The sequence below is a fragment of the Mirounga angustirostris genome, unplaced genomic scaffold, assembly GCF_029215605.1.
Source record: "Mirounga angustirostris isolate CCGP_5_RB_7025 unplaced genomic scaffold, mMirAng1.0.hap1 SCAF_2, whole genome shotgun sequence".
NCBI classification, from domain to species: Eukaryota; Metazoa; Chordata; class Mammalia; order Carnivora; family Phocidae; genus Mirounga; species Mirounga angustirostris.
The window spans coordinates 58,526,113-58,536,863 of NW_026991710.1; the positions used below are offsets into that span (position 1 = coordinate 58,526,113).

At 38.4% G+C, this 10,751-nt stretch overlaps 1 long non-coding RNA gene across 1 annotated transcript; it reads left to right on the forward strand.

Annotated features, from left to right (window-relative positions):
• The first annotated feature begins 1,043 nt into the window (after positions 1–1,043).
• On the forward strand, positions 1,044–6,359 carry LOC135362957 (uncharacterized). Its single transcript, XR_010408488.1, has 3 exons — positions 1,044–1,055; positions 1,713–1,845; positions 6,232–6,359. It is a non-coding gene; the product is annotated as an uncharacterized LOC135362957 (long non-coding RNA).
• The last annotated feature ends 4,392 nt before the right edge of the window (positions 6,360–10,751 follow it).

The following is a 10,751-nucleotide window of genomic DNA, read 5'->3' on the forward strand; positions in this document are numbered from 1 at the left end:
CATTAAGGATAGTACTATAATAATCAGGATGGACTAAGCTGTGCTGTGGTCACAAGGAAATCCTAAATTTATAAATAAATCCTAAAATCCTAAATATTGGCTGGATTCAGTAAAGATTTATTTCTTTTTCATATCACAGTCTAAATTGGGTGGTTCTCTTTGGCTCTCTCTGGCTCCTAGTTGAATCCTGGGCATGATTTTTTTTTTTTTTCAGGCCTGACAGTAGGCAATTATGGATCACAGGCCTCAGAGGGGCAAGCTGCCCTTCCCACACCGGACTGGGACAAAACACATTTCAGTCTCTGAAGGAGCTGTAGTCACGGGCTGGGTTCCTTCCTCCCCCCATACCAGCCATGTTTTTGTGCATAGTTTCATTCCTAGCCCAGCCCTGCTGTGACTTCCTCACTGGGGGGATGGAGGGAGAAACTTGGACAGACTTCGGTGCACTTTGGCTCAGCACTCAGGGCTTTCCCACTCCCAGTCCTTTTCCCTCCCCTTCCCCCCTGCCCCAGGGTCCTTAAAACCACAGGAGCCTTTTGTTTGGGAATCCCGCAGGAGAAAGCCATCCCCAAGTCTGTGGTGCTCTACCTGATCCTCGGCTGGTAATGGTATGGGATCATGGAGGGAAAGTGGACAGGGGGAGAGGTTGGGGAGTCAGCCCTTTCTCCAGTTCAACCTCTTGCTCAAACTATCCCAATAAATGATTAAAGTCTTGAGTGTTACTTTTATTTTGTTTTAGTTGGCTACTCTGACACTTGGCAGCTCATCTCTCTCTAACTTGCCTCAGCTCCTGAGAATTCTCCAAGGGGTAACTCGGGAATGCAAGATGTTTCCATCTCTTTATTATCTGAAGCATGTGTTTCCCAGGTCACTGTGAAACAGAAAAAGAGAGCAGAGAACTGTGCTGAGACATTAACAGCCACACCTCAAAGTGGTGTGGAGCATATTCATTCATATTTCATCATCCAGAACTCAGTTACATGTTCTCAACCTAACTGCAAGGGAGCCTGGAAAAGGAGTCTCCCTGTGCGCACAGGAAAAGAAAATGGATTTGTGTGAGCATTGAGCCAGTTTTTGCCTGTAATGTCATCTTGTTGAATATTTTTGCATGTGTGTCTGTGGGGTCTTTTGAGCAAGCTTTGCAAAAATAGGAGGAGATATGTATTACAACTGAAAGGCAGAGGTGATGCCCCAGGTCTTCGAGGGTGAGGAATGAATGAACTAGAGAGGGAAATAAAGACAGGGGACTTAGTAACAAATCAAAATATTGAGGGGCATATCTTGGAGGACAATGGCCTTAACTTTCCTAGTCTAGAAAGAACTTCTGGATGATCTTGAGAGACTCCTCCCCCATCACTAATAGATTCTAAATTTAATCCTCCTGCACCAGCTGTACAATCTGGCATTTACAATTCAGTTTGGACTACTGAACTTTCTATCTTATACTTCTTATATAAAAATGACAAGTTTTAGTTACTTTTTCTTTCCCCACCAGCCTGGAAGTTACAGTTGGTCATTTCATGAGCATTCAGTGAATGTCTGACTAACTGTCCAGAGTGACGTGAACATGTGATGTGTTTATGTATCATGCTACCTCATCTCTTTCACCATGAAATTCTAGAAGTTCAGGTCAACAAAACTAGATGAAGAAACAGTGTTGGCACATGTTCTTGAATTCTAAATAACACAACCTCATATTTTCCAAATTACAGGTACATTTATGAAACGTCTCAAAAGCATCCATTCTTGTATGGACCCACTATTCTGACCATGTCTGCTTGCTATGAAACAGCTATTCAGTCATGTTGCCAAGAAGAAAATAAAACTGAATGCTTCCAGATAAAGGTAAAATATTCATATGTCAACTGTTATTTAGAGCCTTGCTCTGCAAAGTGTGGACTGTGGACCAGCAGCATATGCATCACCGGGCAGCTCATTGGAAATGCAGAATCTGAAGCTCTTCTCCAGATCTACTAAATAAGACTTCATTGTAATAAGATACTGAGGCAATTCATATTGTTATTACAATTTGAAAAGTATGGTTTAGCATAGACATTACTTCATCATAAGTATTTAATATTCAAGTTACTATTGTTGCATATCAAAACAATAAATCAAAATTTATTGACTCAAGCCAACAACAGTTATATTATTATCTCTCATGATTTTTGTGGGTCAGGAGTTCAGGAAGGGCTCATCTGGGCAGTTCTGGCTCATGATCTTTCTTGTGGTAGAACTCTGGGGAGCTGAAGCACCTGGGGGCTAGCTCAACATCGCTTTCTTCTCATAGAGTCTCAGGGTCTCTCCACGTGGTCTCTCTGCCTTGGCTAGTTTGGGATTGCCCACAGCATGGTAGCCTCAGGGCAGCTGGATTGCTTACATATAGCCAAAGTCTTCAAGAATGCATATTCTAGTGGCTAAAGCAGAAGTTGTATGGCCTTTTTATGAGCTAGCCTCAGAAGTTACTTCTGTCATACACTATTGGTTGAAACACCATAAAACCTCACCGGTTTAAAAAGGAGAGTATATAGGGCACCTGGGTAGCTCAGTTGGTTAAGCGACTGCCTTTGGCTCAGGTCATGATCCTGGAGTCCCTGGATCGAGTCCCACATCTCGCTCCCTGCTCGGCAGGGAGTCTGCTTCTCCCTCTGACCCTAACCCCTCTCATGTGCTCTCTCTCATACTCTCTCTCTCAAATAAATAAATAAAATCTTAAAAAAAACAACAGGAGAGTATCTATACTGTACCTCTTGATGGGAAGATTGTCAAGGTCTCACTGTAAGAAGAGCCCGGGATAGAAGATATCGCTGCAGCCATCATTGGAAAATACAATCTATCACACTTAATTTTAACCATGTGGCTTTTCTCTTTCATTGAAGAGATGTAAATCAGTGATTAGTTCTAAGATAAAAGTACTTTTCACGCATCTCCTTAAAGGTTTCAAATATCAACATAAAATGACCATCTTTACTAGAGAGGGCACCAGATGGATTTTCCAAAGGTTGTACTGAAATGAGTAGTAGTTTGATAGTCATTTTGATGAATTCAAGACTAAATGCAGTGCCACTTTATTCTTACTCTTTTCTTTGATCTTCTCAGTGCAAATTTATCTCATATTCCTCAAAACCCCTATTTCTCTATTCCTCTCAACCTATTTTTCCTATCGAGCTCCTCATCATCTACCTTAGATAAGAAATTAAATAATGTGTCTAGAGAGTTTCTGGCACATGCTCAGTACTCAATAATTATTGCTATTATCATTAAAGATATTATCATTATCATAGAGAGCTTTAATATATTACCTCCCTCTCTATTTGTCCCCTAGTGTCTTTTTCAGAAGTCAATTCTGAGTTCCTAAGCAGGACAGTCTTTTTCTCCTTTTAGGTTTGTATTAATGAAAAACAGAAAAACAAATGATCATGCAGACTTATATCTCATTACTTCACATTTCTAAAGAATGAACTTTTTTGTGGAGGTTAAGCTTTTTTTTTAAAGTAACTTGTGCTTACTCTTTTAAGTTTTCTTAATCTTAACACTTCTCAGTGGAGAATTTTCCTTAATGTATAACATGCCCCTATAAAGTTAGCCAAGAGTTCTTCCCTCTTCTACCCCACTTTATGATCTTTACAGTATTGCTGCTTCCAGGATATCCATTCCTAGTGGTTCTTGCTTATTCCTCAGAGAAAATGACATAACCAAGTGTATAAAAATTGTGTTTATGATTAGAGAATGTGGTTTATGAGTTAAGTCTTCAGAGACTCTTGAAGAAGTAGACAAGCTTGTTTATACTAGATTTTAAATGAGTATACTACAACAAAATAAAGATTAAAGCAGTAATTACATTTATAATTAATTATAAAATATAATTAGTTAAATTTAATAATAATTACTAAATTAAATTATAATTATTGTGCTAGTTTTATGGTTTGAATATTGCCTTTGTATATATTTTTTAACTTGTTCTTAAAAATAGCACTGTAAGGTATAGTTAGCCAAAGTAAAAATAATCTATGGTCATTATAATGTTTTAAGTGAAAATATAGAGCTGTTCTGAAACGTTAAAATATTACTAATATTCCCAGCACACAGAGATACCAATTTTAGTGTATTTCCTTTTATTCATTTTTCTATTCACAGATTTTATTTTGTACATTGTTGTGATCACACTGAATATCTAGTTTTGATTCGAGATTTAAATATATCTACTTTTTATTAGAAGTATACATTTTGTCAAAATTAATGTGCCATTATTTATTTATTTATTTATTTATTTGTTTATTTATTTATTTATTTTAAAGATTTTGTTTATTTATTTGACAGAGAGAGACACAGCGAGAGAGGGAACACAAGCAGGGGGAGTGGGAGAGGGAGAAGCAGGCTTCCCGCTGAGCAGGGAGCCCGATGTGGGGCTCGATCCCAGGACCCTGGGACCATGACCCGAGCCGAAGGCAGACGCTTAACGACTGAGCCACCCAGGCGCCCCTGTGCCATTATTTATTTTACCATCACTCTGCTGTTGAGACATTTTATTTGTCTCTAAAATGTTGCCATTGTAACAAAACATGCATGTTCTTCTTTTTTAATAGTTGTGTTTTTTTTTTTATGTAGAAGAATTTATTTGCGATAGTTTCCAAAGTAAAAATCCTGGTTTAAAAATTATGAACATATTTGGGGGGGGGCTTCATTAATGTATATTGCCAAACTGGAGCATATATTCTAGATAAGCAGGAGACATGTCCAAGATGACAGAGCTAGTAACTTGATAAAAACAAAATACAACTGTAAGACATTATTGAAATTTATTCTTGTGGCTCTCTGGATTTTTGGTTGCTCAATTTCATGTCTTCTTTTTATTCCAAATGTTTGAGGTTCTAGAACAAGTGATCTCTGGGAAGTAAGATGCTATTTTATAAAACAAACAAACCAACAAACAAACCACATTGTGCTTTTGCATTTGGTCTCTTTTAAATAAGACAATAAGGACTTTCTAATTTTGAGGAGATAAACAACTTTTACTTTACTTTCTCGTTTACTAACGACAAGAGGGACTTTTGCTGTTACAGACACATTTCTTTGATGAGTGTTTTTCTACTTACAGCTAGAACCCATCAGAAAATACGTTAGAGAAATATCTTTGAGGCATCACCATTTATGTGAAATTGGGATTAAATTCAACCACAAAGTAGCCAAAGCAGTGTAAGTTACTGATTGACATATGTGAACTCTGTTGCTGTTGGATCACCCCATTTGATCAAACTCATTTGACAATCGTTTTTTTTTTTCATTTAATAATGTCTCTCAATGCAAACCTGGTTCCTTTCTCTACAGCTATGCTACTTGCCTATTCAATAGGGCACATAGAGCTGGGCTTGAAACTACACAATCCTCATCTCTATCCACTGTCTCCTGCCTCAGTTTCTTCCATCTGCTCAGACCCCTTATCTCTGCCTTAGTGCACAAAAGATTCTATACATGAAGATGCAGGCTCTTAATTGTTCCACAGGCTCTTAATTGTTCTGCCTGATAAAACCTGGCAGACAAAATGTATTCTTTTCTCTGGGAAGATAGGAAAGATTTTCGCTCTAGTGTCCTGCAGAACAGAAAAATCTAGTGGTGTTTTGTGGGTGGGGATGGAAGAGTGTGGGGTGAGGAGAATTTGATCTTACTCAGTGTGCCTCTTTCCTGGCCCAGATTGTATTTCTGTCCAAGTTTACCTGTGAAGGGATGTATCCTTCCTTATATCACCTTCTTGCCTAATCTGGGACAGCATTGGGCTGGATGGAAGCTTAGTTCTCTTTATAAGGCAGGCCCATTTTCCCGATTGCCAGAGACATTTTGGGGATGTTGCTCAGTTGTCAACGGGAGAAGCAAGGGAGACCCAAGACTCTTAGAATTATTGTCTTTATGATGAAGAATTTTACTTGGAAAGTCAGGTCAGATAAATTTCCAAATTATCCGTCTAAGCAACTCAGCTTCTTAAGTGATCATTTCAATGATGAAAATGACTATATTTTGCATGATTATGAATTGAATGGTGTTTGTTTTGTGATTTAGATCTTTGTGTGGCTCTGAGTGCTATCGTGGAAGAAATGGAAGGCATTTAAAATATACTCTCTTCCTCCTACATTTGCAAATGTGTTTCTATTATTTTGGTTACTCAATGAACTAGAACTAATTTTAGAAGGGATTGAATTCAAAATACGGTTTAAGATGTACTTATTTTTCTTTCAGGGAATTGGTTCTGCTGACTAAAAAACAACCCAAAGCTGACTTTTCTGAAATTGCCAGGCTGGCCGTGGATACTAAAAATCTGCATCAGACGTGCTGTGAAGGAGATGTAGTAGCATGTGTACTTGGCAGGGTGAGAGCCTCTCCTTTCTTAAAACTCACCTCAGTCTTGAAAATCTTGCAATTCTTTTTTTTTTTAAGATTTTATTTATATGAGAGAGAGAGAGAGAGAGAGAGAGAGAAGCACAAGCAGGGGGAGGGGCAGAGGGAGAAGCAGACTCCCCGCTGAGCAGAGAGCTCAAGATGGGGCTCAATCCTGGGACCCTGAGATCAAGACCTGAGTTGGGGGCAGATGTTTAACCGACTAAGCCACCCAGGTGCCCCAAAACTTGCAATTCTTAAACAAAGGTGACCATGGTACGTCGTGAATCTAAAACAAAATAATGAGCATTTCTCAATCTTACCAGTAGAATTACCAGTCGTGTCTCCCCTCTTGTCTTGTCCCAGCTCAGGCAATGATTTTTTCTTCCTCCCTCCCCCACTTCTTTTCTCCCTCCACTCCTCCTTCCCTCCCTTTCTTCCTTACTTATCTTGTCTTTCTTCACTTTATTCTGTTATTCTTTAATTTTTAGAGCTGACCTCTAATTTCCTTCCAAACTGAGTTTATATTTTGTTCACCTTTGAATCCCAAGCAAGTCCAGGAATTGCAACCCAGAGCCCCAGGCCACATCAGCCTGGAAGAAAAAAGAAACGTCAAGAAAAAGATGTGGGCCTGAGGTTTGGGGGCACGAACTGCCCCTCATCCAAGTATAAAGTCTCTAAATCCCAGAGAAGGAAAAATTGTAACTGTCAAAAACCTGATGAGGCTTTGGTAAATCAGAGGTTACAAGTCATGTTGCTATTCATTCTGCAAGTTAGAAAATTAAATAATGTTTCATCATGATAAATAAAATGCAGCAACAAAGAAGGACTAGTATCATAATTTCATGGGGATGTCCATGACTCTTATGGACAGGAGCCCCCACCTTCAACTATTTTAGTCCCATTCCATGAAAGATTAAGGGATATGAGTAACTACAGGAATTAAAATAGAAAGGCATTGCATAGACACTCAGTAGCATCCCTCGGAGTCTATGTCCTCAACCATTTACGTTGCTGGAACAGAATTGGGGTCAGACCACAGCTCTTCTTTGGTACCTATTGTGGTTGTTAAGTCCATGTCATATTCAGCCCGACCACTGGGAAGGGTGGCCGTGGTCACCGCCCCTTTCATCCTGGAGATACACAATATAATGTTGTTCTTGAACTTCTCTCTGTATGGCAGGAATCCCAACTAGTGCTGGAAGAAACACTCCCCTGCATACTTAGAAGGAGTCCTGGCTTTTCAGGACAGACTACTAGAATGTTATTTATGTGAAGATTAGGTGAACTTGGGGGGAAGAGTAAAGAGAAAGTGGGGGCCTGACAGACTCAGTCATAATTAAAACAAAACAAAACAAAATCTCTAATATCCTTTAGCACATAAACAATACCTGTGCCAAACCAGCAACTCCATTTATAACTCTACACCTTGTCAGGAATGCCAGAACAATTGTTAACGATTTCATTGTATTAGCTAATATTCGCAAGCAATATAAAATAACTATAAATGGGGGTGCCTGGGTGGCTCAGTCGGTTAAGCGTCTGCCTTCGGCTCAGGTCATGATCCCGGGGTCCTGGGATCGAGCCCCGTTTAGGGCGCCCTGCTCAGTGGGAGGCCTTCTTCTTCCTCTCCCACTCCCACTGCTTGTAGTCCCTCTCTCGCTGTCTCTCTCTCTCTGTCAAATAAATAAATAAAAACTCTTTAAAAAATAAAATAAAATAAAATAAAATAATAACTATAAATGGTTCTAGCATTCCTATCTTGGTCCAGACTTTCATGGAAACAGGTTTAAAGTTACTGACTTGAGAAAGGTATTGTGTATGTGTTAAGAGATTTTTCATTCTTATTTTAGAGATTGGTTTTTTCTTTTTTTCAAAGATTTTATTTATTTATTTGAGAGAGAGTGTGCACATAAGCAGGGTTCGGGGGAGGGGAGAAGCTCAAGCAGACTCTGCGCTGAGCACGGAGACCAACAAGGGGCTTGATCTCACGACTCTGAGATGATGAACTGAGCCGAAATCAAGAGTCCCATGCTTAACAAATTGAGCCACCCAGGCATCCCAAGGTTGTTCTGTTTTTAATTAGGATGGATTCGTAACATTAGTAAATGTTCTTTTGTTTTCTTAGGATCATCATTTGATTTCCACTTAACTTATTCATTGGTGAATCATATTAAAAGATTTCTTAATTTTTAACCATCTTTAGATTGTTTACATCCATCTCATTTTGCTATATTTTGGATTTTATATATACATAATTTTCAAATTTCTGTATTTGCATTTACATGAACTTGATCTAGAACTTTCAGGTTTTGGTATTCAGTTATGTTACCTTCCAAAAATTGCACTGTTTTCCCTTTCAAAATCTCTGAAATAATGTAACAATATTGAGAATGACCTGTTTTGTGAAGGTTTGCAAGAACTTGTCCATGAAACTGGAGCAGGGATTGAGACAGAAACCGGTGTGACAGTCCTCATCATGATAAATGCACCCTTTCTACTGTTTATTTTTCATATTGATTTAATGATCTTATTATTAGAGTATTTCTCCTAATGCTTTTTGGAATGGTGTATGGATTATATACCTTTGAATTATAAGTTCTAGAAAGTTTCTTATACTTATCGGTGCTTATATCATTCCCTGATGCTTCACAATATCACACCCAACTCAAAAAGCACATAACCTTTATAATAGATGTTAATTTTTAATATTAGGTGATATGAATTAATAGGGCTTATAAGTCTATTATATCACTCAGTCAACATAATTAAATTTTACGTTGTAGGGTTCTCTCTCTTTCTTTGACTTCAAGGCACTATTGACCAACATTCTGGGGTTGTATAATAATTGCTATAGTACAAACTTTAAAAAAATAATTTCTGCATGCAGCCGCTAATTCTAAGCATTTCACTTTTATTCAGCAAACACTTTTATAGTACTTAACCTGGGCCAGGCTCCTTTCTTTGTTCCTAATAATTATTAATCCGTTTAGTTCCCACAAGCTTAGGAAGTATTACTTTAACCCCCATGTTATAGATGAGGAAAACTGAGGCATCGAGAAGCAAAGTAGCTTGCCTAGGTCACAAAGTTGGGAAGTAGCAAAGTCAAGATTAGAACTCAGGAAGTTTGACTTCAGAGCCAAAGCTGTCAAGCACTGCAATGATTTATTTTTCCAGTGATGACTGCAGAGGTGTGTCTAGAAGATGATAGGTGGTGGGAGAAGTTTTTTGAGTTGGAACCTCTGTGTTCTCACAATTTCTTTCATCAATTTTCTTCTCCTCTTCTGCTACCCTTTAAAAATTGGTATTCCCAGTAGATCTGTTCTTGGTCTTTTCCTTTTTTATTTTACACATGTAGTCCGAGATGACTGGCCTTCGGTTTCAGGAGTAGAATTCAGTGGTTCATCACTTACATACAACACCCAGTGCTCATCACAAGTGCCTGCCTTAATGCCCATCACCCTTCTAGCCCATCCCCTGCCCACCTCCCCTCTGGCAACCGTCAGTTTGTTCTCTATCATGAAGAGTTTTTTCCCCCCTATGTTCATCTGTTTCATTTCTTAAATTCCACATGTGAGTGAAATCATATGGTATTTGTCTTTCTCTGACTGACTTATTTTGCCTAGCATAATACCCTCTAGCTCCACCCATGTCATTGCAAATGTCAAGATTTCATTCTTTTGATGGCTGAGTAACCTTCCATTATATATATATACCACCTCTTCTTTATCTATTCATCAGTGGACACTGGGCTGCTTCCACAGTTTGGCTATAGTGAATGCTGCTGCTGTGAACATTGGGGGGTGCATATGTCCCTTTGAATTAGTATTTTGTATTCTTTGGGTAAATACCTGGTAGTGCACTTGCTGGATTGTAGGGTAGTTCTATTTTGAACTTTTTGAGGAATTTCTGCCCTGTTTTCCAGAGTAAGCCCCATCATTTCTCAACTACATTTTCTCAATAACCCCCAAAGATCCTACATATCATTTCCCCAAATATGTCATATAATCTCACTTCCAGGATTTTTTATATATAAAGATGAATAATTTGGGAATGTTCTTCCTCTTCCTTAGTTTCCAAGTAACTTTTATTTGTCCTTCAGGACTCATGTTGTTTAAGATCTTCACTCTGACCTCCACCCAGTCTGGATTGCCAATCTTTTTTCTTCCAAAGGGTCACATATGCACTTCTCCTACAACTTCTGTTATACTGTGTTATGATTGTTGTTTAATTATTTGACTCTCTAGTTAGACTGTGAGTTTCTTAAGTGCAGAGATTAATTTATTCATATCCACATGTACATAATTATTTGTGTGTGTAAGTAAATATGTTAAATATGTAAGCATAATAGTAATATTATAGCAGTATATGTGGTAAATGAC